Raw genomic sequence first — 23,986 nt, 5'->3', positions numbered from 1 at the left:
TCTTTTACTCAACGGCTCCGTCATGGAACGAAGAAACGCCCTTTTTCTCGAAAAAGGAATATATTTTACTTGCAGGACAGTTGTAAATTTTCCGGGAAAGTACATTAGCCTGGAATATTATAACATATATGTTTTAAAAGAAATAATGTTCGAAAACAATAAAAAGCGTAATTTTTAGGTCATATGACCAAGCTTTTCATCATTAAAATAACAAAAGCAAAATTAACCAATGAAAAGTTTTATTAACAAGTCACATGACCTGTTATGCTTACATTACGCGCTGCGCGCCGCGCCTCGGATCACTTCCGGGTGCGCTAACGCGGCGTGTCATATAACGCATTACGCGACAACGTAGGTCAAGAATATAGTCAAAATGTCTCCACCAACCAGCGTTCGGAACACAACCCCTTTCAGCAGTCCAAAAAGTTCTGTTAAATGACAACAGAGGGGACAGGCAAGAAGAACCATCAGTCAAAGAGGGGAGGGCAAGTTCTTCTCTTCCGGGTCATGTTGGGGCGCTACCGGAACTGATCGAATTGGTAGTCTAAAGTGTTTCTGGATGTTTCAGACTAAAGCTGGCGTCAGCATGAGAGCACTACCATCTCGTAGCTCCGTCGTGGCCATTCCACGAGCAATCATGGCAGCCGCTCCCCACCAGAAGCCTGCTGGAGTCGGAGGCCCCCAAGACTTTTGTAGAATCTTCACGGCTGAGGGGACGCTTTCGAGAATGGGACCCAAGCCCTATCAGGGAAGCGTCCGAGTTCAAAGGTGTCCCAGGGCCATTTTAGTGGACCAGGTCCAAAACCGAAGAGCCGGCCGCCATTTTGAGAGTCCTGTGGCAGCCGCCTATCGCTGCACCGCAAGAGCGGGAGCAACTCAACTACATGATGAGCGAGACGCTGTAGTCGCAAGAGCGGGTGGTAAACAGCAGAATGGCGGAAGAGGCACAGTGTAGCAAAAGCGGGCGGAATGGCAACTGAAACGGTAAAGGGGCGCCCCACTACAGCGTGTCTTCAGGTCAAACGGATTGTGGGACAAGGTCCAGAATTGAAGAGTCATCAAAAGGCAAAAAGTTCCGCCGGACCCCGGGAGCCGGCCGCTTATGTCGGGGGCGATCTCAGGCTACACCAGTGCTATAAGACTTGGGGAGGGTGTCGGAGCCAAGCGTCTTCTCCGAGTCCATGGCCATCACACCGCCCCTCAGGGGCCTCCGTCAAGCTGTTTAGGAAGGTAACATATCACATTGTTTTCTAATGCAGTCAGGTCCACAAACGACACTCACTTACTTTGAGAATAGTGAAGCTGCAGTAGGTGGAAATAAGCTTCAGACAGTGTTACAAGCCCTGCTCAGAACTCTTAACTATGGCACCCAACATCCAGAACTTATGCCATTTGAGAATGGCAGTGACATTGAAGCAACTCAGGGACCAAAACCATTAACGTACTTTCACGTATGAAAAACTTACTTGGGGAGGGGGCAGGAGCGAAGCGCCCCCTCCCAGTCCGCGCCACCACACCGTATGTTGAAAATCTGAAGCCATCGTTCTACAAAGTCAACCAACCTTGGATTGAAAAATCTAGAAAAATGTACAAACTGAAAACCAGTTTTGGTCTGCATAGCATCAGTAGCAACGCTTGCTATCAGAGTGCATGAGTTTCATGCTCGATCGATTGAGCTAGCCGGATCGGGCAATAAAAAGTATAAAATAGTTATGTAAATAGTTATTTAATAAAATGTTTTACCCTGTTTCTTTGCTGGTGTGTTGTCTATATTTTTAATATTTGCATAGGGTTTGTCGTTATTTTGGGCGGGGTGGGTGACGGAGTCGAGCTGTCTTGCAGCCCTCATGGTGTGGAGCTCAGTTCATCTCACTATTTTCGTATTTCTCATGAAGGGTTGTTCCTAATATTTCTATTTTAGCGAGGTCAAAAAGAGATCCAATTAGTGGCCTACTGATTTTGCTCGATTACTTTTATTTTTTTACACGATTTTTCACTATCTGCAAAGACTAAACAGAGTATTGCGACTTTGTGCTTGTTTGTAAATAGAGAATGATCCAAAGAGAACCAATTCTAAAACAGTAAATGCTTGGATAACAATCAATCAAATGGAGAGACAAGCAGGCACGACGGATTACAACGGGGGCAAAGGCCTGCGTTAACTACCGTTCACTATCTGCAAAGAGAGAGTACTACTAAGAGAAAAGAGGGGAGGGGGGGGGCAGCGTTCAAAGCACATCAGCGTGCATAAATACGAAAATGTTTTTATCTATCACGTACTTGACATTTTAAAGCTTTTCATATTTGCTATTAAAAAACCAATGAAATTCACAGAAAAAACCATAGGTTATAGTGGATATATAGTTAGGAATTTGCATTTACAAAACCTTGAAAATTCAATGAAAAAACCATTGGTTTTAGGCCATATATAGTTAGGGATTCGCATTTACAAAACCTTTTTTTACTCGCATAAAACCATTGAAATTCCATATATAGTTATAAGCGCTAACTATATATCGCGCACCCGCAATCCACTGCTGATGATGTCACAAATTTCATCATTCATGACATGGTTAGTGACATCACTGATGACATCACTGATGACATCTCAAATGACATCACTGATGACATCACTGAAAACATCTCATTTGACATGACTGATAACATCACTGATGATATCATTCATGTGATAATACCATGAACCTCTTCAGACTCTAATATAACCTTAGATACAATCAGTGTAAACAGACAGTCACAGACTGTCACTCATCCATGGAGTTACTCACACACCTAGTCAGTTATGCCAAAAATCAATCACACCTCCATTTTCTCAACTATACAGTTATACACACCTTACTTATTCAAACATATACTAACACATATTTACTTTACTCTCTTATACAATCCCTGATACAAGTTCACAATGATCCATACAGCCACTCACACATTCACTGGCTCTTATGCACAGTTATTTATATATGTCAACTCTCACATGTACTGTGTTTTACATATGTACTTACTTTGACATGTAGCACTGAGATATCCATTCATTCACCAATACACTCATGCACACAGTCAACCGCCCATACAGCTGTTTCCACATGCACTTTTGAACCCATACATCTAGTGAATCAACTGCTCACACATCTATGCACAGAGTCATACACCTCCCAGCCACCCACACACACACTCAGTCTCCCATACAAATACTTGGGCAACCAATCAATAACCCATATAGTTACTCATATAGCTACTGATCAACACATGCAGCAGTTTACAGAACAACAGACATAATGATGCACAAATTAAGACAGTTTAGTCACTAACCCATGCACTCAGTGAGACACATTTAATCACTCACTCATACAGTCAGACATGCACCTACTAAATCCTTCATCCAGACACTTATACATCCACTCATTTTTCAATATGTAAGACATATTTTTACTTTACAGAAACATACAGTCACTGGATGTTGTCATCAGTGATGTCATCAGTGATGTCATTTGAGATGTCATCAGTGATGTCATCAGTGATGTCACTAACCATGTCATGAATGATGTCATATGTGACATCATCAGCAGTGGATTGCGGGTGCGCGATATATAGTTAGCGCTTATAACTATATATGGAATTTCAATGGTTTTATGCGAGTAAAAAAAGGTTTTGTAAATGCAAATCCCTAACTATATATGGCCTAAAACCAATGGTTTTTTCATTGAATATATATATATATATATATATATATATATATATATATATATATATATATATATATATATATATATATATATATATATATATATATATATATATATATATATATATATATTATATATATATATATATTTTTTGCCGCCGTTGACAAATCTTTGTGAATTTTTCTAAACTAATTGTTCGCTCAGGTCAGCTCCTGTCTTGAAAGTTTTGGGGTGGTTCGTCAAGCGGGGCTGAGAAAAAAAAGGGGTGGCCCAAAATGCATTTTCCCCATGTTAATTTCCATAGGGATTTTGAAACAGGCTACAGCCCGAACTGCTGAACGGAAATACATCAAATTTGGCAAAAAGGTAGGTCCAGAAAGCATGCTTTTTTAAATGGTGTAAATTTGTTCAGTAGTTGCCGAGAAATTACAAAAATTTAAATAGCAATATCTGAGCACCGAGGAGGATATGCGAACCGTCCGGGTACAAGCTTCACTCTGATTAGCTGTCAACACTCCAAACCAGGAAGTGATGGCAGCCATCTTGTGACTCAGTAACCGAGTCACAAGAAAAAGGGTGAAAAAAAGATGAAAAACAAGAAAAGGGGGCAGGGTAGAAACACTCTGACCACCGAGGCCTGCTCAAGGACCCCCAGGCCCAAAAAAGCATTTATTTATTTTTTAAACGTCCAGCTTCATTTTTTTTTATTTTTTTTTTAAATATTTTTATTGCAGGAATTAGTGAAAATTACAAATCAGACCAGCTAGATAATCGCAATCAGAAACACATGGGAATTGTCCATAAACCCCTGGTTAACAACCGAAATACACAGCCATTCAGCCCACAACCCAAGGGCCGGGCGGCGAACTCCAAGGGGGATCTGGTATAAGGTCGAAGCCGGTCCGGATGATATAAAGATCTTCATCTGCTTTTCTAAATCATCCTACAAAATGAAAAGAAACCCACCCCAACAAACTAGTGATACTACTGGTGCCCCCCCAACCCCTGCCATCAGTGTGTGTGGTAGTGTATGTAGTGAAGCCTATGTGAAGTACCCCGGAATCGTCAATGGGCATCTGAAATGAAGTGAACTTAACTATCGGGACTCGGGACGTGTCGCATCCTCACTCTCGGAATCGCTGGAAGCACAATCATCTCTGAGGGCCTGCACTATCGTCTCCCATTCCAAAGCCGATTCTAGCGCTTTCTCATTTTGCTGTCGCCTAGCCAATTGGTATCGCAGCGTACTCTCACCCGCCGCCCATTTCAACAGTTCGCCGCGCCACCTAACCTCTGTTGGACCAGACCGTGCCTTCCAATTCCTGGTTACCTCACGTTTAGCAAGGAGAAGCCCCAGATCAATAAATTTGCTTGAGATTCTGTTCTTGGGGGTATGCGGGAACCAGTGTAGGAGCCCCACCGCCGCGTCGACCGACAAGGACCTCCCTGTCACCCTATTCAGGGTGTCTCCAACTCCAAGCCAATAGGAGGGCAGTGCCGGGCAAGACTACAGCATATGGAGGACATCCGCCTCAGATGCCCGGCATCTGGGGCACTCTGCTGAATCCGCGGCAAAGTACTGTTGGATCTTCGCCGGGGTCAGGTAGGCCCTATGGAGCACATAGAAGTGGACCAGTTGGAAGCGGGCATGGCGCGTGCCCTTCCAGGCCCGCCTCATGAGTTGTGACCAGGTCGTTTCCGGTATCTCCTTTCCTATGTCAGCCTCCCATCGGGTCCGTAAAGTGGTGAGGGGGGGTAACCCCTCTCCAATCAATCTGCTATATAGGCATGTGACTGTCTTGACCGTCCCCGCGGACATCATGACGTATTGGCACACCGGGCATGTAGGGGGTTCCTCCAGCCCGCTTTTCCAGTGTGTTTGTATCGCACGGACCAGGGCCGCGTGCAAGAGGAAATCACCTCGAGGAACGTCAAAGCGGTCTATGATCTCTTGGAAGGGCAATAACGCCCCGTCCTCATAAAGGTCCCCTACCAGCTGCAGTCCCGCGTCCTCCCAGAGCCCCAGGCGCGACCAGTCTCCCCCGTGGGGGAGGGCCGTCAACATACCCAGTGGAATCTCAGGTGCGTAGGGCAGCCTCAGCTGACCCCGGGCGTGAGCTCGGTTCCAACACAAACGAATGGTCTTTTCCTCGAGCGTCAGGTCCTGCAAGGGCAGACGTTGCCGGAGTGTGATGAAGGAGATAACGTGCCTAGGCATCCCCGTACCTCTCCCAGTCTCCGGGCCGCGAAATTCTCGCGCGACCTCCTGGGTGAAGGTCTGGAGTTGCGCCGCCAAATAGTATTTCTCAAAATCCGGCACCGCCGGGCCACCCTCGGTCTTGGGCCTCATCAGGGTCTTAAGGGCCACTCTCCGGCGGCCCGAGCCCCAGAGAAACCCCACTACCATGGATCGTAAGAAGCGAAAGGTGGCCGGCGGGATCCAAATCGGTAATGCCCGAAAGTAATAGAGCAGCCGGGGGAGTGCCACCATTTTCAACAGTGCGATCCGCCCTGCCACCGAGAGCGGCAAGGTGGCCCAGAAGTCCATGCTGCCGCGCAACGCGCGAGTGCAACGGGCTATGTTCCCATCTAGGAGGTCAATCGGGTCGTGGTATATATAAACCCCTAGGTACTTAAAACAGTCAGGTTCCCATCTAATCCCCCACTGATATCCGGACAGGGCGTCCCCCTGCGAACCGGGAACAGACAAGTTTTGGCCCAGTTGACCCGAAGGCCCGAGACTCCTCTGAAAGCTGTCAGCGCTGACGCGGCCCCCCTCAAGGCATCAACCGGGTCCTCCAGGAAGAGCAACAGGTCATCGGCATATAGCGAGACATGGTGCGAGCCAGAAGGCGCCCGCAGGCCGTTGTAGTAAACCCCGGACCGGAGCAGCACCGCCAGAGGCTCCACCGCGAGTGCGAAGAGCAGCGGGGACAGTGAGCACCCCTGTCTCGTGCCTCTCTCCACTGGATATTGCGCGGAGATCAGTGGACCCGCCCTCACCCTGGCCGACGCCGAGGCATACAATACGGTGGTCCACCTGACAAAGTCTTCACCCAAGCCGAATCGCAGCAAGACACTGCGCAGGTAGTCCCATTCCAGGCTGTCAAAGGCCTTTTCCAGGTCTACTGAAAGAACCACCGGGCACGGGGCATCTGCATGCAAATCCCCTAATAGACGAAACAGCCTACGAATGTTCATGGTTGTGTTCCGTCTGGGAATGAAGCCAGACTGGTCCTCGTGTATCAAGGAGCGCATGTGCCCCAACAGCCTCGTAGCCAATATGCTGCTCAGGATCTTATAATCGACCGTCAACATCGATAGAGGACGGTAGGACGCCGGGTCAGCCGGTTCCTTCCCAGGCTTAAGGAGGGGAACCACTAAAGCCTCACACATCGAGCTGGGGAGGCGACCCAACCGCTTCGCCTCTCGGTATACTACTAGTAGCCGAGGCGCCAGGAGGTCAACATAAGCGGAGTAAAATTCAATCGGGAGGCCGTCTAGGCCCTGGGTCTTGTTCCTCGCCATCCCTTTAATGGCTCTGCGAATTTCACCCAGTTCAATATCGGAGCCCAGAGCCTTCGCCATTTCCAGCTCCAGCGCTGGCAGCTCTAGGGGCCGCAGGTATTCCTCAGTCAGGTCGGGGTCCCGGGCAGAGCCACTGCGGTACAATTGTTCGTAGTAGCGTAGGTAACAGCCCAGAATCTCCGGTTGAGTGTGTACTTCTGCACCCTCCGCCGTGCGCATGGACGTCGTCACAGATGTCTGGCGCGTAGGGTTGGCCAGCCAGGCTAACAATGCGCTCGACCTATCCCCCTCCGCGAGCGATCTGGTAGTGTAGGCCTTGTAGTCAAAGCAGCGCAGCCGCTCGACCGCCGCCGCCACCGACTCCCTCGCTGCCGCCGTGCGCTCCTGGAGCTCCGGATGACCGGGGCGGCGGAGTTCCATCTCGCGGAGCTTCCTATCGGCCGTAGCTAGTTCGTCAAGGATGACTCGCCGCATGCCCACTTTTTTAGCAATGCAGTAGCCTCTGACCACGACCTTAAAGGCGTCCCACTCCAACGCTCTCGATCCCGCAGTACCCCCGTTGGACGCGAAGTACTCCAAGATCCTGTCCCCCAACTCCGCCTTAAAAACTATGTCCTCTAGGATCTCCGGGCGCATTTTCCAGGTGGGCACAGCCGGGACCCCGGGAAACCAACGAAGGTCCACCAGGAGGGGGTTGTGGTCTGATATGGTCCTGGCTAAATATTCAGAAAGGACGGCAGCAGAAACCACCTCCGCCGAGCCCAGAAACCCATCCAGCCGCACGTGTAACTCATGCAAGCTAGAGAAAAAGGAGTAGTCCCTGGCGTCCGGGTGCTGTGCCCTCCAAACATCCGTGAGCCCCCAGTGCGACTGCCAGTCCTTCCGCCCCTTCGCCACCCGGCAGACCGGGGAGTCCGGGAGGGGGGGTGCGAGCGGTCGGCCTCCACGCCCACTACCGAGTTGAAATCGCCACCGAGGAGGAGGGTTCCAGAGAGGAAGTGGGCCAACGAACCCGATAACCTGGAGAGGAAGGCAAGCTGGTCCACATTAGGCGCATAAACGTCCAGCTTCATTATCTCTTGGAGCACTGCTGGAGTACCTCCGGACAGAAGTTGACTTCTTCCCTTAAGCAGCAGTGCGCCAAGAGCTGCATTTGCAGAGTGGTGTAAATAGGGGCGTGGCCTCGGACCACTCTCAGCAATCTAGGTGTGTGGCGCTTACTGTAGGAACCAGGTGGGTTAGTTGGCCCCCAGGGACCCTCAAGAATGAAAGGGAATTCATACCCCAACTTAGAACACACCAGGAGGTGCTTTGCAGAGTGGTGAGGAAAGGGGGCATGGCTTTTGTCCACCTCTCAGCAATCCCACTGTGTGGGGCTTAACAGAGGTAAGAGGTAGGCTAGTTTGCCCCTAAAGGACCCCCAGAAGCAAAGGGGACTTCAATCCTCATCCAAGAGCGTGCCAGGGAGCGCATTTGCAGACTGGTGGGCAAAGGGGGCGTGGCCTGCTATGAGAACTTAGCAAACCTGCTGTGTGAGACTTACTGGAGGTAATAGAAGGGGTAGTTTGCCCCCAAGGATGTCCTTGGGGCCAACTACCACTCTTGTTACCTCCAGTAAGTCCCACACAGTGGGATTGCTAAGAAGACTTCGGAGGCCATGCCTCCCTTTCTCTACCACTCTACAAACGCACCTCCTGGCAGACTACGGTATGGGGGATGAAGTCCAATTTACTCCTGAGGGACTTTGGGGGCCAAGAATACCTTCTGGTACCTCCTGTAAGTCCTACGCAGCGGAATTCCTGAGCGCTGGTCGGAGGCCCAGCACCTTTTCTCTACCACTCTGCAAACGTGACTACTAGTTAAATAAGTGTTTGCAATATAATAGGTGTCACATTTGCGAGAATTAGAGCTATTGGCGCTGTAAATGCAAAAGTTTTTACTAATGTTTTTTGGTGTAAATAGGGGCGTGGCCTCGGACCACTCTCAGCAATCTAGGTGTGTGGCGCTTACTGTAGGAACCTGGTGGGTTAGTTGGCCCCCAGGGACCCTCAAGAATGAAAGGGAATTCATACCCCAACTTAGAACACACCAGGAGGTGCTTTGCAGAGTGGTGAGGAAAGGGGGCATGGCCTTTGTCCACCTCTCAGCAATCCCACTGTGCGGGGCTTAACAGAGGTAAGAGGTAGGCTAGTTTGCCCCTAAAGGACCCCCAGAAGCAAAGGGGACTTCAATCCTCATCCAAGAGCCCGCCAGGGAGCGCGTTTGCGGACTGGTGGGCAAAGGGGGCGTGGTCTGGTATGAGAACTTAGCAATCCTGCTGCGTGAGACTTACTGGAGGTAATAGAAGGGGTAGTTGGCCCCCAAGGATGTCCTTGGGGCCAACTACCACTCTTGTTACCTCCAGTAAGTCCCACACAGTGGGATTGCTAAGAAGACTTCGGAGGCCGTGCCTCCCTTTCTCTACCACTCTACAAACGCACCTCCTGGCAGACTACGGTATGGGGGATGAAGTCCAATTTACTCCTGAGGGACTTTGGGGGCCAAGAATACCTTCTGGTACCTCCTGTAAGTCCTACGCAGCGGAATTCCTGAGCGCTGGTCGGAGGCCCAGCCCCTTTTCTCTACCACTCTGCAAACGTGACTACTAGTTAAATAAGTGTTTGCAATATAATAGGTGTCACATTTGCGAGAATTAGAGCTATTGGCGCTGTAAATGCAAAGGTTTTTACTAATGTTTTTTGGAGTGGAGTGGATATATGTTGTGTGTAGTGGAATTATGTGGTATGTTGTGCAGTGAAATTATGTGGATAGAAAGTATGTGATATTTAGTGTATAGGAATTATGTAGAGTGGGATTATGTGTTCTGGAGAGTAATTATGTGGTGTGGTAGTGTGTGTTGTGGAGTGGTAACTTCAGGTTTAGTCTTCCTCGTTTCCATAGAAGCTCAACTATGGACTCAGTGAGAGAAAAAAAGAAGGAATCACTGAGGAGCACTTGTGGACCTAGTCAGAGTTATGAGCAGGGCCCCTGGAATTATGTGACTATTTGGCTGCACCGACTTTTGCACAATTATACATTTTCTGCATTAGCCACATAATTCATCATCTGCTCCCTAATCTGCAGATTTGTACCAAAAAATCCTTGTTTCTAGCTCAAATGGCTCAAACGTTACGAAAAATGCAGCGACAAGTGTTATAGCGTGGTAGAAGGCTCTTTGCAAACCTAGAATGGTCACCTGTAACTTATTGCTAAATGTGGGTGTTAAATTGGTACTAATGGTGTGCAAGTCACTCTTGCTTGGCTCTTTCTTCATTTCTGTTGCTTCTTTCTGCATGTTTATTTCTTTTTCTGCACTTCTCTTGCCTCTTTCTGCAAATTTCTAGTACTTTCTGCACCTCTCCTCCCTCTTTCTGCACGTCTGTTATCTCTTTCTGCACCTTATTTGTTTCTTTCTGCACCCCTTGTACGTCTTTCTGCACCCTTTTTGCCTCTTTCTGCAACTCTGTTCCTTCTTTCTGCACTTCTTTTGTTTCTTTCTGCACCTGTCTTGCTTCTTTCTGTACCCCTCTTGCCCCTCTCTCCAACCCTATTCCCTCTTTCTGTACTTCTGTTGCTTCTTTCTGCACTTATCTTGCTTCTTTCTATACCGCTATTGCCTCTTTCTGCAGTTCTCTTGCCTCCGTCTGCACTTCACTTGCTTCTTCCTTTTGCGTGTTTCTGCACCCCTCTTCCTTCTTTGTGCACCACTCTTGCCTCTTTTTGTACCTCTGTTCCTTTTTTCTTCACCTGTCTTGTCTCTTTCTGCACCCTTTGTGCCTCTTTCAGCACCTCTGTTGCTTCCTTCAGCACTTCTCTCCCTCCTTGTGCACCCCTTCTGCCTCTTTCTGTACCCCTCTTGCCTATTTGTGCACCTCTTCTACCCCTTCTTGCAACCCTCTTGCTTCTTTTTCCACCTCTGATGGTTCTTTCTGCACCTCATTTGCTTCGTTCTACATTTCACTTGCCTCTTTCTGTACCCCTCTTGCCTTTCTGCACCTCTGAAGGTTCTCCCTGCACTGCTCTGGCTTATTCCTGCACCTCTGTTCCAAATTTCTGCAACTCTCTTGCCTTTTTCTGCACCCTCTTCCCTCTTTCTGCACCTCTCTTGCCACAGTCTACCCACCTGTTCCCTCTGTCTCTACCTCTTTTGCCTGTTTCTGCAAACCTCTTGCCTCTTTCTGCTGTTCTCTTGCCTCCTTCTGTACCCCCACTTGCCTCTTTTTGTACCACTGTTGGTTCTTTTGAACTGTTCTTGCTTCTTTCTGCACCTCTCTTGCAAATGTCTGCACCCCTCTTACCTCTTTCTGCACCCCTTTTACCTGTTTTTGTACCTCTCTTGCCTCTGTCTTCACCTCTGCTCCCTCTTTCTGTACCTCTTTTGCTTGTTTCTACAACTCTCTTACCTCTTTCAGCACCCCTGTTGCTTCAGTCTGCACTTTCCATGCTTCGTTCTGCTACTGTCTTGCTTCTTTCTGCAACCCTGTTGTCTCTTTCTGTACTCGTCTTCCCTCTTTCTGTACATTTCTTGCCTGTTTCTGCATATCACTTGCCTCTTTCTGCACATTTCTTGCTTCTTTCTACACCTCTGTTGCTTCTTTCAGCAATTCTCCTACTTCTTTCTGCACTTCTCTTGCCTGTCTCTGCACCTCTCTTGCCTCTTTCTGTACCTCTCTTGGCTCTTTCTGCACCTCACTTGCTTCTTTCTGCACTCCTCTTGCCTCTTTCTGCATCCATATTGCTTCATTCTGCACTTTCCATGCTTTTTTCTACATCTGCCTTGCTTCTTTTTGCATCCCTGTTGTCTATTTATGTACCCATGTTGTCTCTTTCTGCACTTTGCTTGCCTTTTTCTGCATTCTCTTGCCTCTTTCTGCACCTCTGTTGCTTCTTTCTGCACTTCTCCTGTATCTTTCTGCACCCCTGTCGCTTCATTCTGTACTTTTCATGCTTCTTTATGCATCTGCCTTCCTTCTTTCTACACCCGTTGTGTCTTTCTACACTTGTCTTCCCCCTTTCTGTACCTTTCTTACCTGTTTCTGCATCACACTTGCCTCTTTCTGCACTTTTCTTGCTTCTTTCTACACCTCTGTTGCTTCTTTCAGCCATTCTCTTGCCACTTTCTGCAGTTCTCTTGCCTGTTTCTGCACCTCTCTTGGACCTCTCTTGGCTCTTTCTGCACCTCACTTGCTTCTTTATGCACTTCCCTTGCCTCTTTCTGCACCCCTGTTGCTTAATTCTGTACTTTCCATGCTTCTTTCTATACCTGTATTGATTCTTTCTGCACCCCTGATGTCTTTTTATATACCTCTTTTGCCTCTTTCTGCACTTTTACTGCCCTTTTCTGCAGTTCTCCTGCCTCTTTCTGCACCTCTGTTGCTTCTTTCTGCACTTCTCCTGCATCTTTCTGCACCCCTGTCGCTTCATTCTGCACTTTCCATGCTTCTTTCTACACATGTCTTGATTCTTTCTGCACCCCTGATGTCTATTTATGTACCTCTTTTGCCTCTTTCTGTACTTTTACTGCCTTTTTCTGCAGTTCTCTTGCCTCTTTCTGCACCTCTGTTGCTCTTTCTGGACTTATCCTGCATCTTTCTGCACCCCTGTCGCTTCATTCTGCACTTTCCATGCTTCTTTCTGCACCTGTCCTGCTTCTCTCTGCACCCCTGTTGTCTCGTTCTGCACTTGTCTTCCCTCTTTCTGTACCTTTCTTGCCTGTTTCGGCATCTCACTAGTCTCCTTCTGCACCTTTCTTATTTGTTTCTACACCTCTGTTGCTTCTTTCAGGAATTCTCTTACCTCGTTCTGCACTTCTCTTGCCTGTTTCTGACCTATCTTGCCTCTTACTGCACCTCTCTTGGCTCTTTCTGCACCTCACTTGCTTCTTTACACACTTCTATTGCCTCTTCTCTGTTTCTGCATCACACTTGCCTCTTTCTGCACTTTTCTTGCTTCTTTCTACACCTCTGTTGCTTCTTTCAGCCATTCTCTTGCCACTTTCTGCAGTTCTCTTGCCTGTTTCTGCACCTCTCTTGGCTCTTTCTGTACCTCACTTGCTTCTTTATGCACTTCTCTTGCCTCTTTCTGTACCCCTGTTGCTTAATTCTGTACTTTCCATGCTTCTTTCTACACCTGTCTTGGTTCTTTCTGCACCACTGATGTCTATTTATGTACCTCGTTTGCCTCTTTCTGTACTTTTACTGCCTTTTTCTGCAGTTCTCTTGCCTCTTTCTGCACCACCGTTTCTTCTTTCTGCACTTCTCTTGCCTCTTTCTGCACCCCTGTCGCTTCATTCTGTACTTTCCATGCTTCTTTCTGCATCTGTCTTGCTTCTTTCTTCCACCCTGTTGTCTCTTTTTGCACCCATCTTCCCTCTTTCTGTACCTTTCTTGCCTGTTTCTCCTTATCAATTACCTCTTTACGCACTTTTCTTGCTTCATTCCCCCCTCAGTTGCTTCTTCCAGCCATTCTATTGCAGTTCTCTTGCCTGTTTCTGCATCCCTCTTGCCTCTTTATGTACCCGTCATCCCTCTTTGTGCAACTCTCTAACCTCTTTCTATACCTCTCTTACCTCTTTTTACATCACTCTTGCCTCTTTTTGTACCTCTGTTGCTTCTTTCTGTGCTTCTCTTGACTCTTTGTGCACCCTTCGTGCCTCGTTCAGCACCTCTGCTGCCTCTTTCTGCATTTCTCTTCCTTCTTTCTTCACTCCTCGTGCCTCTTTCTGTACCTCTGTTACTTTTTTCTGCACTTCTCTTGCTTCTTTCTGCACTGTTCATACCTCTATCTGCATCCCTCTTGCCTCTTTTGTTTCTTTCTGCACTTCCCTCTCTTCTTTCTGCACCCCTCCTACCTCTTTGTGCACCTCTGATGTTTCTTTCTGGCCTTCTATTATCTCTTTCTGCACCTCTCTTGTTTCCTTGTGCAGCTGACCTCCCTCTTTCAGCATCTCTGTTGCCTTTTTTTCTGCAGATCTCATGCCTCTTTCTGCACCTAACTTGCCTGTTTCAGCACCTCTGTTGCTTTTTTCTGCAGATCTCTTGCCTCTTTCTGTGTACCTCTTTCCTTTTTCCTCACCTCTCTTGACTTTTTCAGCACCTCTGTTACTTCTTTCTGAACTTCTTTTCCTTTTTCTGCACCTCGCTTGCTACTTTCTGCACCTCACTTGCCCCTTTCAGCACCTCTGTTGGTTTTTAAAAGATCTCTTGCCTCTTTCTGCACCTCATTTGCCTCGTTCAGCACCTATTTTGCTTTTTTCTGCAGATCTCCTGCCTCTTTCTGCACCAATCATTTCTCTTTTTGTACCTCTCATGCCTCTTTCTGCACCCCTGATCCCTCTTTCTGAACCTTTCCTATCTGTTTCTGCACCTCTCTTGCCTCTTTCTGTACCTCTATTGCTTCTTTCTGCACTTTCCATGCCTCTGTCTGCACTTCTGATGCTTCTTTCTGCATTTCTATTGCCTCTTTCTGCACCTCTCTTGCTTCTTTCTGCACCTCAATTGCCTCTTTCAGCACCTCTGTTGCTTCTTTCTGCAGATCTCTTTCCTCTTTCTGCACCCCTCTTTTCTCATTCTGCACTTGTCTTGCCTCTATCTGCATGCCTGTTCCCTCTTTCTGTACCTTTCCTGCCTGTTTCTGTACCTCTCTTGCCTCTTTCTGTACCTCTGGCACCTCTTTCTGCACTTATATTGCTCTTTCTGCACCCTTTGCACCTCTTTCAGCACCTATGTTACTTCTTTCTGCACTTCTCTTCGTTCTTTCACTACTGCTCCTGCCTCTTTCTGTACCTCTCTTTCCTCTTTGTGCACCTCTCCTACCTTTTTCTGCACCCCTCTTGCCTCTTTTTGCACCTCTGTTGGTCCTTTCCGCATTGCTCTTGCTTTTTTCTGCACCATACTTGCTTCTTTCTGTACTTTTCTTGCTTCTTCTACACCTCTGTTGCTTCTTTCAGCAATTCTGTTGCCTCTTTCTGTACTTCTCTTCCTTTTTTATGCACCCCCCCTGCCTCTTTCTGTACCTCTTTGCCTCTTTGTGCACCTCTCCTACCTCTTTCTGTACCCCTCTTGCCTCTTTTTGCACCTCCGTTGGATCTTTCTGCACTGCTCTTGCTTCTTTTTGCACCTCACTTGCCTCTTTCTGCACCTCTCTTGCTTCTCTCTACACCTCTGTTGCTTCTTTCAGCAATTCTCTTGCCTCTTTTTGTACTTCTCTTGTTCGTTTCTGCACTTCTCTTGCATTTGTATGCACCTCTGTTGGCACTTTTTGAACTTTACTTGCTTCTTTCTGCACCTATCTTGCCTCTTTCGGCACCTCTGTTGCTTCTTTCTGCACTCCTCTTGCCTCTTTCTGCACCTCTGAGCTAGAGATAGTTTTGATCCCCCTGTCCCATTATGTACTAGGGCCTTACAGGGGAGGTCATGCCAACCACAGGGGTAACCCAACCAATAGTGTACCCTAGTGTATTTAGGTGTTCTCACTGTATTCTAAGTTTCTTTCAGCATAGCACTTACTCCGGGCCTGGTAAGTCAGAGTCAGTTACCACCAGTATCAGTCAGCAATAATTTGGGGGCACAGGATGACTTTGCAACAAGGCCACTTTCTGCAACTTTGTTGGTTCTTTCTGCATATCTCTTGCCTCTTTCTTCATTTCTCTTCCTTATTTCTGCGCCTTTCTTCCTCTTTCTGCACATGTCCTACCTCTGTAGGCATAGTTAGAAACTAGCATTTAAAAACCTTTGAAATTCACTGATAAAAACCATAGGTTTCAAGGAAGTTATAGTTAGAAACTCTGTTGCTTCTTTCAGCAATTCTCTTGCCTCTTTCTGCACTTCTCTTCGTTCTTTATGCATCCCTCCTGCCTCTTTCTGTACCTCTTTACCTCTTTGTGCACCTCTCCTACCTCTTTCTGCACCCCTCTTGCCTCTTTTTGCACCTCTGTTGGTTCTTTCTGCACTGCTCTTGCTTCTTTTTACACCTCACTTGCCTCTTTCTGCTCTTCTCTTGCTGCTTTCTACACCTCTGTTGCTTCTTTTGGCAAATCTCTTGCCTCTCTCTGTACTTCTCGTGCTCGTTCCTGCACTTCTCCTGCATCTTTAGGCACCTCTGTTGCCTCTTTCCATACCTCTCCTGCCTCTTTCTGTACCTCTCTTGCCTCTTTCTGCACTGCACTTGCTTCTTTCTGCACCTCTATTTCGACACCTCCGTTGCTTGTTTCTGTACTTCTATTGCCTCTTTCTGTACCTCTGAGCTAGAGATAGTTTTAATCCCCCTGCCCTATTATGTAGAAGGGCCTTACAGCGGAGGTCATGCCAATCACAGGGGTACCTCAACCCACAGTGTACCCTAGTGTATGTAGGTGTTTTCAATGTATTATAAGTTTCTTTCAGCATAGCACTGGCTCTGAGCCTGGTTAGTCAGAGTCAGTTACCACCAGTACCAGTCAGCAAACATTTGGGGGCACAGGATGACTTTGCAACAAGGCCTCTTTCTGCACCTCTGTTGGTTCTTTTGGCATATCTCTTGCTCCTTTCTGTACTTTTCTTCGTCTTTCTGGACTTCTGTTGCCTCTTTCTTCATTTCTCTTCCTTCTTTCTGCGCCTTTCTTCCTCTTTCTGCACATGTCCTACCTCTGTAGGCATAGTTAGAAATTAGCATTTAAAAAGCCTTTGAAATTCACTGATAAGATCATAGGCTTCAAGGAAGTTGTAGTTAGAAATTAGCAGTTAAAAAGCTTTGAAATTCACTGAAAAAAACATAGGCTTCAGGGACGTTATAGTTAGAAATTATCATTTAAAAAACCTTCGAAATTCACATTTAAAAATCCACAGGTTTGAGGGACGTTATAGTTAGAAATTAGCATTTGAAAAACCTTAGAAATTTCCTAAAAAAACACAGGTTTCAGGGACGTTATAGTTAGAAATTAGCATAGTTAGTTGGACATTTCACTCATACAAAACCAGAGAAATTCTGACGTTACAGTTAGTTAAACTAACTATAACTCACGTCCCTTTATTGCAATGCTGATGACTTCACATATTACATCATTCATGACATGGTCAGTGACATCACTGATGACATCACTGATGACATCATCCACGTGATAATATGATGCACCTCCTCACACCCTAATATAACATTTGATACACCCACTCTAAAATACAGACTACCGTTTCTGAAACCGTAGACACACCAATACCAGTTACTACATACCCACTCACTGATTCCTAGGTCAACACACACATCCACTCATTCACCCATGAAGTCACTCATACATGCAGTCACTCACCAATACAGCACTATCATTTGCACTCATACACCTATACAGACACACCGCCAATCATCCATAGAGTTACTCACACACCTAGTCAGTCATGCAAAGAATCAATCACACTCTGATTTTCTCACCTATACAGTTATGCACACACCACCTGACCTATACAGATACTAACACATACTCTCTTATACAATCACTGATACAAACACATACTCATCGAATCAATCAATCAATCAATCAATCAATCAATCAATCAATCAATCAATCAATCGCATGTTTGTTAAGCTCGACTACTCACCCGTAAGGGTCTCAAGGTGCTAGGGAAGAGGGGAGGTGCAGGTTCCAGTGCATCAAGGAAGGGGTCTGTCGAAGAGCCAAGTTTTGAGGTTTCTCGTGAAGATGGGGAGAGATGTTGCCTGTCTGAGATGGAGTGGTAGGGTGTTCCAGGCTCTGGCCATGAGAAAGGAGAAGAAGCGGCCTCCTGATCTGGGCTTTCTGGCATGGGGATGAGGGTGTGAGTGACGGTATTTCTGTGCTCTAGGGGGATCCATTTGAAGGTCTTGCGTAGGAGTTGAGGGGTTGGAAGCAGGAGGATGCGATGGAGTTGATCTGGCGATCCAGGATTGAAGAGGAATTAATTCCTCAACTTAAAGCGAGCCACAGGGTGTGTTTGCACACATGTCACCTCAGGCCCACCCCCTCCCTTCACCACTCTGCAAACGCGCCCTGTGGCGTGTTTTAAGTTAGGGGATTAACTCCCCTTGAATCCTGAGGGTCCCTGGGGTGCAACTAGCCCAAAGATACCTCCATTAAGGACTACAGAGCTGCATTGCAGAGAGGTGTAAAAAGCGACGCGGCCTTAGAATACCTCTCTTTTCAATGCTGCCCCTTGGTGCATACTGGAGGTTCCGGGTGGGCTAGTTGGCCCCCAGGGACCCCCAGTAATCAAGGTGGAATTCGCTCCCCATCTGCAAACACGCCAGGGGGTGCGTTTGCAGAGTGCTGCAAGAAAGTGGCTTGGCCTCCGGCACAATTTTTTTTTTAAGAAGGGGGGCTGTGTGGCCCCCCTTCTTTTTCTAATTTATTGGCCCTGGGGCCCAATCCACCAGGGCCTGCCCCCTAATTGTTTTTGTTTTAAATATAAAAATTGGAAGGGGGCCACGTGGCCCCCCTCCCGAGGCCTTAATCGGCCTCCTCATGCCACTTATGACCCATGTGACCATGTCGGGCCGACATTTTCTTTTTTTATTATTTTTTTTTGTGATATAATTTTGGGGAGAGCGGCCGTGAGGCCCCCCTCCTGGGCCACTTGTAGCCCTGGGGACCCCATCCGAAGGGGACCGTGGGGGTCCTCAATCCCCCCAAGGTCCCGCTGCCTCCCCGCCTCCCTCAGGAGCCGGCATTGCTTTTCCACATGGGGAGGTGCTAAGATGCAGCTCCCCGTGTGGAAAAGCAATTTGGTTTGCATTTTGAAAGAGCGAGCAGGTTTCCCTGCTCTCTCTTTCAAAATGCAAACCAAGTTTATTATGGCAAGGCGGGAGCCGCATGGCTCCCTCCCTGCCATATCAAAATACAGTGTCCCGGGGTGGGAACCCCCGGACACTGCAGGAGCTGGCCCCGCTAGTCTCCAGGGCCATGACAAGGCTCCAGGAGGGGGGCCAGGCTGCCCCCTACTACAATTTACAAAGCCCTGGGCGGTGGTGGTCCCCGGGGCTGGGGGGCCATCATGGACCCCCAATTTTAATATTTAGAGCCCCTGGGAGGTGGTGGTCCCCATGGCATGTGGGGGAGCTTGAGCACCCCTCCAGGTTATTTTATTTTTTTTAAAAGCCCCGGGGGTGGTGGTCCCCAGGGCTTGGAGGGGCCTTAGAGGCCCCCAACATTAAACTAAGAAGCACCGGGGCTGGCAGTACCCAGGGCTGCGGGGGTAGAGTCTACCCCCTGGAATCACAATTAAGTAGAGCCCCAGGGGTGGCAGTCCCCAGGGCATGGGGGCCTTAGAGGCCCCCAACATTCAACTAAGAAGCCTGGGGTGGCGGTCCCCAGGGCAGTGGGGGGGGGGAATTGGACCCCCCCACACTTTCTTTTGAGCATGCCCCCGGGACCTGGCCCACCAAGGGACTAATTATTAACAAAGCTCAGGCCATAGATATATATATGATTTTACTTTTGATTTTCTCAGCAAATACTGAAGGGATTTACCCCATTTAACCAATAAGGTTCTTTCTGAACCAAGAACTACCTCTTTGCCAAATTTGGTGTAATTTCGATCAGCAGTTCGGGCTGTAGCCGGGTCTAAAGTTTCCGAATGAAAAATTGCATGGGGAAAACATGTTTTGGGACCCCCCTTTTTTCTCAGCCCCCGCTTGCTGAATCATCCTGAAACTATTAGGATAGGAGCAGACCGGTGCGCCCCATGAGTTTCGAAAATTCCATGAAGATTCATCAACGGCGCCAAAGTTATTGGAACTAGAATGTTGTGAAGTTCCTATGGCAAATAGGTCCTAACTATAACTACCTACTGGTGAACGCCAGTAGGTCATATATATATATATATATGTATGTCATCAGTGATGTCCTTTGAGATGTCATCAGTGATGTCATCGGTGATGTCACTGACCATGTCATGAATGATGTAATATGTGACGTCATCAGCAGTGCATTGCGGGGGAGCGAGTTATATTTAGCTGAACTAACTATAACAGCAGCATTTCTATGGTTTTGTACGAGTGAAATGTCCAACTAACTATAAACCTGTAGTTTTTTTAGTGAATTTCTGAGGTTTTTAAATGCTAAGTTCTAACTATAACGTACCTGAAACATGTTTTTTTCAGTATGTTTGTAAAGTATTTTAAATGCTAATTTCTAACTAAAACATCGCTGAAACCTGTGGTTTTTCACGTGAATTTCGAAGGTTTTTTAAATGATCATTTCTAACTATATCGCCCCTAAAACCTATGGCTTTTCAGTGAATTTCAAAGGTTTTTTAAATGCTAATTTCTAACTATTCCTACAGAGGTAGGACATGTGCAGGAAGAGAGGCTCAGAAAGAAGCAAGAGAAATGTAGAAAGAGGCAACAGAAGCCCAGAAATATGAAGAAAAGTTCAGAAAAAAGCAAGAGATATGCAGAAAGAAACAACAGAGGTGCAGAAAGAGGCCTTGTTGCAAAGTTATCCTGTGCCCCCAGCTTTTTGCTGACTGGTACTGGTAGTAATTGACTCTGACTAGCCAGGCCAGGAGACAGTGCTATGCTGAAAGACACTTATAATACAGTGAAAACACCTATATACACTAGGGCACACTACGGGTTGGGGTTCTCCTGTCATTGGCATGACCTCCACTGTAAAGCCCTAGTACATAATAGGGCAGGGGGATTAAAACTACCTCTAGCTCAGAGGTGCAGAACGAGGCAAGAGAAGTGTCAAAAGAAGAAACAGAGGTATATATATATATATATATATATATATATATTTTATTATATTATTATTATTATTATTATTATTGTATTTCTTATATAGCGCCAGAATCGACCCCCGAAGGGGTATCTCCGCGCTTGCCTTGGGAACCCGTCCTGGTTTTTCCCTGTGAGATAGCCCCTACAGGGCATCCCCAAGGTGAAAGCCAGGCATCCCGCCACAGGGGGGCCGTTGTGGAGATTAAGCAAGCTTAATGCTCAGAGTTGCAGAGTGTGAACCCATGATTAGGTCAGGCACCAAAGCGAGAATTATCAAGTCCGTGGACCAGCGACGGCCCGTGGAGGGAGTTACGGTGGGGCAGGAGGGCGGGGAGGGGGAGGGGCAGGGTGGAGGTTGCTAAAAACCGGCATATGGATAATTGCAGGTAAGTAAACAATTTAATTAATAAAACGAATTTCGTAGCGCGCCTTGCATCGCAAAATGCAATGCAGTGCGAGCTACGAAATTCGTTTTATTAATTAAATTGTTTACTTACCTGCAATTATCCATATGCCGGTTTTTAGCAACCTCCACCCTGCCCTTCCCCCTCCCCGCCCTCCTGCCCCACCGTAACTCCCTCCACGGGCCGTCGCTGCCGTGGACATTTGAGCTCAACACCCTGCCGCGTCGGGAATCGAACCCTGGTCCCGGGTCTGACCTCTGCTTCAGGGTCTGCCTGCTCTAACCAGTGAGCCACACTTCTCCACATATATTTATAATCACTGTGATTTTAGTTTTTCCATTCATATTTGCGACTTTACTGCGGATAGATTTTGGAATACATGAGTGATTTCTCAATTTTTTTGTGCAGCTGGATAATTTATGTTGTGTATCCAATGCTGGTCCAGTTTATGTTTTACAACGTGTCCCACTGTGAGCTTGGTAATATTTAACAAAATGTTGGCTTCTATTTGCATATTAAATTCTCATAGGCATTAGCAATAATGTTATTTTTTCTGTAAAGAAAACGGGGCTATTGTTCTTTGGAACAATTATGGTTCTCAAGAGAGCATTCACTATAGGCAGGAGCTTTAGGCGTCTCAGTGGTGTAGGTTTCACAAGTGCCAGTACACCATGTAGATGCAGTGGCACCGGGGAAGTGTAGTTAGAGAAGTACAATGCCCCCCAACAACAGATGCGACTAAGTAATATGTGTGCTCTTGCATTAGAGCACTGGGGAATTTGCAGCTTGCACTGGGTTGATGTTTTGTACCCAATACTAGTGTACCATGAATAAATACAACAAAAGAAAGCATATGCCCTCCACCCTGAGAAACCAAGTTACAGAAAGGGTTCTCAACTTTTTGATTTCTGTCAACACCCACTTAATCATTACTCATATCTGGGGATCCCCATTCAGCCATTACTGGAAGCTGGCTTAAGCAATTTCTAATATTTGCACCTCAACACAATAAACAAAAATGAAGAAACGAGTATACATCAAACAAACCCAAAAATGATTAAGTATCATATTTAATTCCCAAATATAAAAAATTATATTTTTTATCTTAATGGCAAGGTTGGAGCGTTTCTAAATTCAAGTGAGGCCACCCATCATCCATTCTATATTCAGTTTGATACATTTGTTCTACCCCCACAAATCATTCTGAGTACACTAGCTTAATTGTTAGCCCCCCCCCATTTCTGGAATGTTTTCAAATTTTCAGTTTTATATCTTGAATCTGTATTTATGCACACTTTATTAATCTGTTAATTATTTTATTTACTAAGTAGTGGTGGACACTCTGACTACGTGTTACAGACACCCAGGCGGCCAAGACTACAGGTTAAGAACAGGTGAGTTAGGGGATTCCAATATTCTTTTTGAGCCTCAGCTATGTTAGCAAAAAAACTGTTATAACCAGTAGAGACGTATCGATGGAAATATTGTAAAGGAAAATTAGCACAACAAGGGTACTGATTATACAATATATTATACACACATGAAAAGTTTGGGCCAGTTTTATCAAGGTGCCCCGCAAGGTTTGAGATTCATCAAGCTATTCAAGGCCACCTTGCGAGGCCCTGCAAGGCTTGATAAATGTGGAGTAACGCAAGGTAGTGCAAATCACTGCCTTGCATTACTCTGCCCCAGGGAGGAGTTCCATGGGTAGAGCGTGGCTGTTCCCGTGCATCCACTCATAGGGCCTGATTCACAGAATGAACTTAAAACTCAATCCTAAACTTACTACTGTTTTGGTATTCACAGATTGCACTTACTACTTTTGGTATTCACAGAATGAACTTACTACTTTTGGCATTCACAGAATGCACTTACTACTTTTGGTATTCACAGAATGAACTTACTCATTTCAGTATTCACAGAAGTTAGGACTCCTAACTTTAGAACTCCTAAATGCCTTCTGTGAATACCGAAAGTCTTAAAATTAGGATTTTTCTCAATTTAGTAGTAGTAAAGTTAGGACTCCTAACTTTAGGACTCCTAAATGCCTTCTGTGAATACCGAAAGTCCTAAAATTACGATTTTTCTCAATTTAGTAGTAGTAAAGTTAGGACTACTAACTTTAGGACTCCTAAATGCCTTCTGTGAATACCGATAGTCTTAAAATTAGGAATTTTCTCAATTTAGTAGTAGTAAAGTTAGGACTCCTAACTTTACTACTACTAAATTGTGAAAAATACTAATTTTAAGACTTTTGGTATTCACAGAAGGCATTTAGGAGTCCTAAAGTTAGGAGTCCTAACTTCTGTGAATACCGAAATGAGTAAGTTCATTCTGTGAATACCAAAAGTAGTAAGTGCATTCTGTGAATGCCAACAGTAGTAAGTTCATTCTGTGAATACCAAAAGTAGTAAGTGCAATCTGTGAATACCAAAACAGTAGTAAGTTTAGGATTGAGTCTTAAGTTCATTCTGTGAATTGGGCCCATAGATTTTAGTGCATTCCCAGATTTACCATTCGTGGTAGACCAGGGAAGGCATCAAAATCCTACGCCTCCCCAGGTGAGGCGTAATGAGAAAACATAGCTTT

At 46.4% G+C, this 23,986-nt stretch overlaps 1 protein-coding gene across 4 annotated transcripts in view; it reads right to left on the bottom strand.

The window, feature by feature from the left end:
- TOM1L1 (target of myb1 like 1 membrane trafficking protein) overlaps window positions 1-23,986 on the bottom strand; it is a 561,560-nt gene that overhangs the window by 478,527 nt on the left and 59,047 nt on the right. The window lies entirely within an intron of this gene.

Source organism: Lissotriton vulgaris, chromosome 7 (genome assembly GCF_964263255.1).
Source record: "Lissotriton vulgaris chromosome 7, aLisVul1.2, whole genome shotgun sequence".
Lineage (NCBI taxonomy): Eukaryota > Metazoa > Chordata > Amphibia > Caudata > Salamandridae > Lissotriton > Lissotriton vulgaris.
This window is presented reverse-complemented; position numbering and strand designations above follow the sequence as displayed.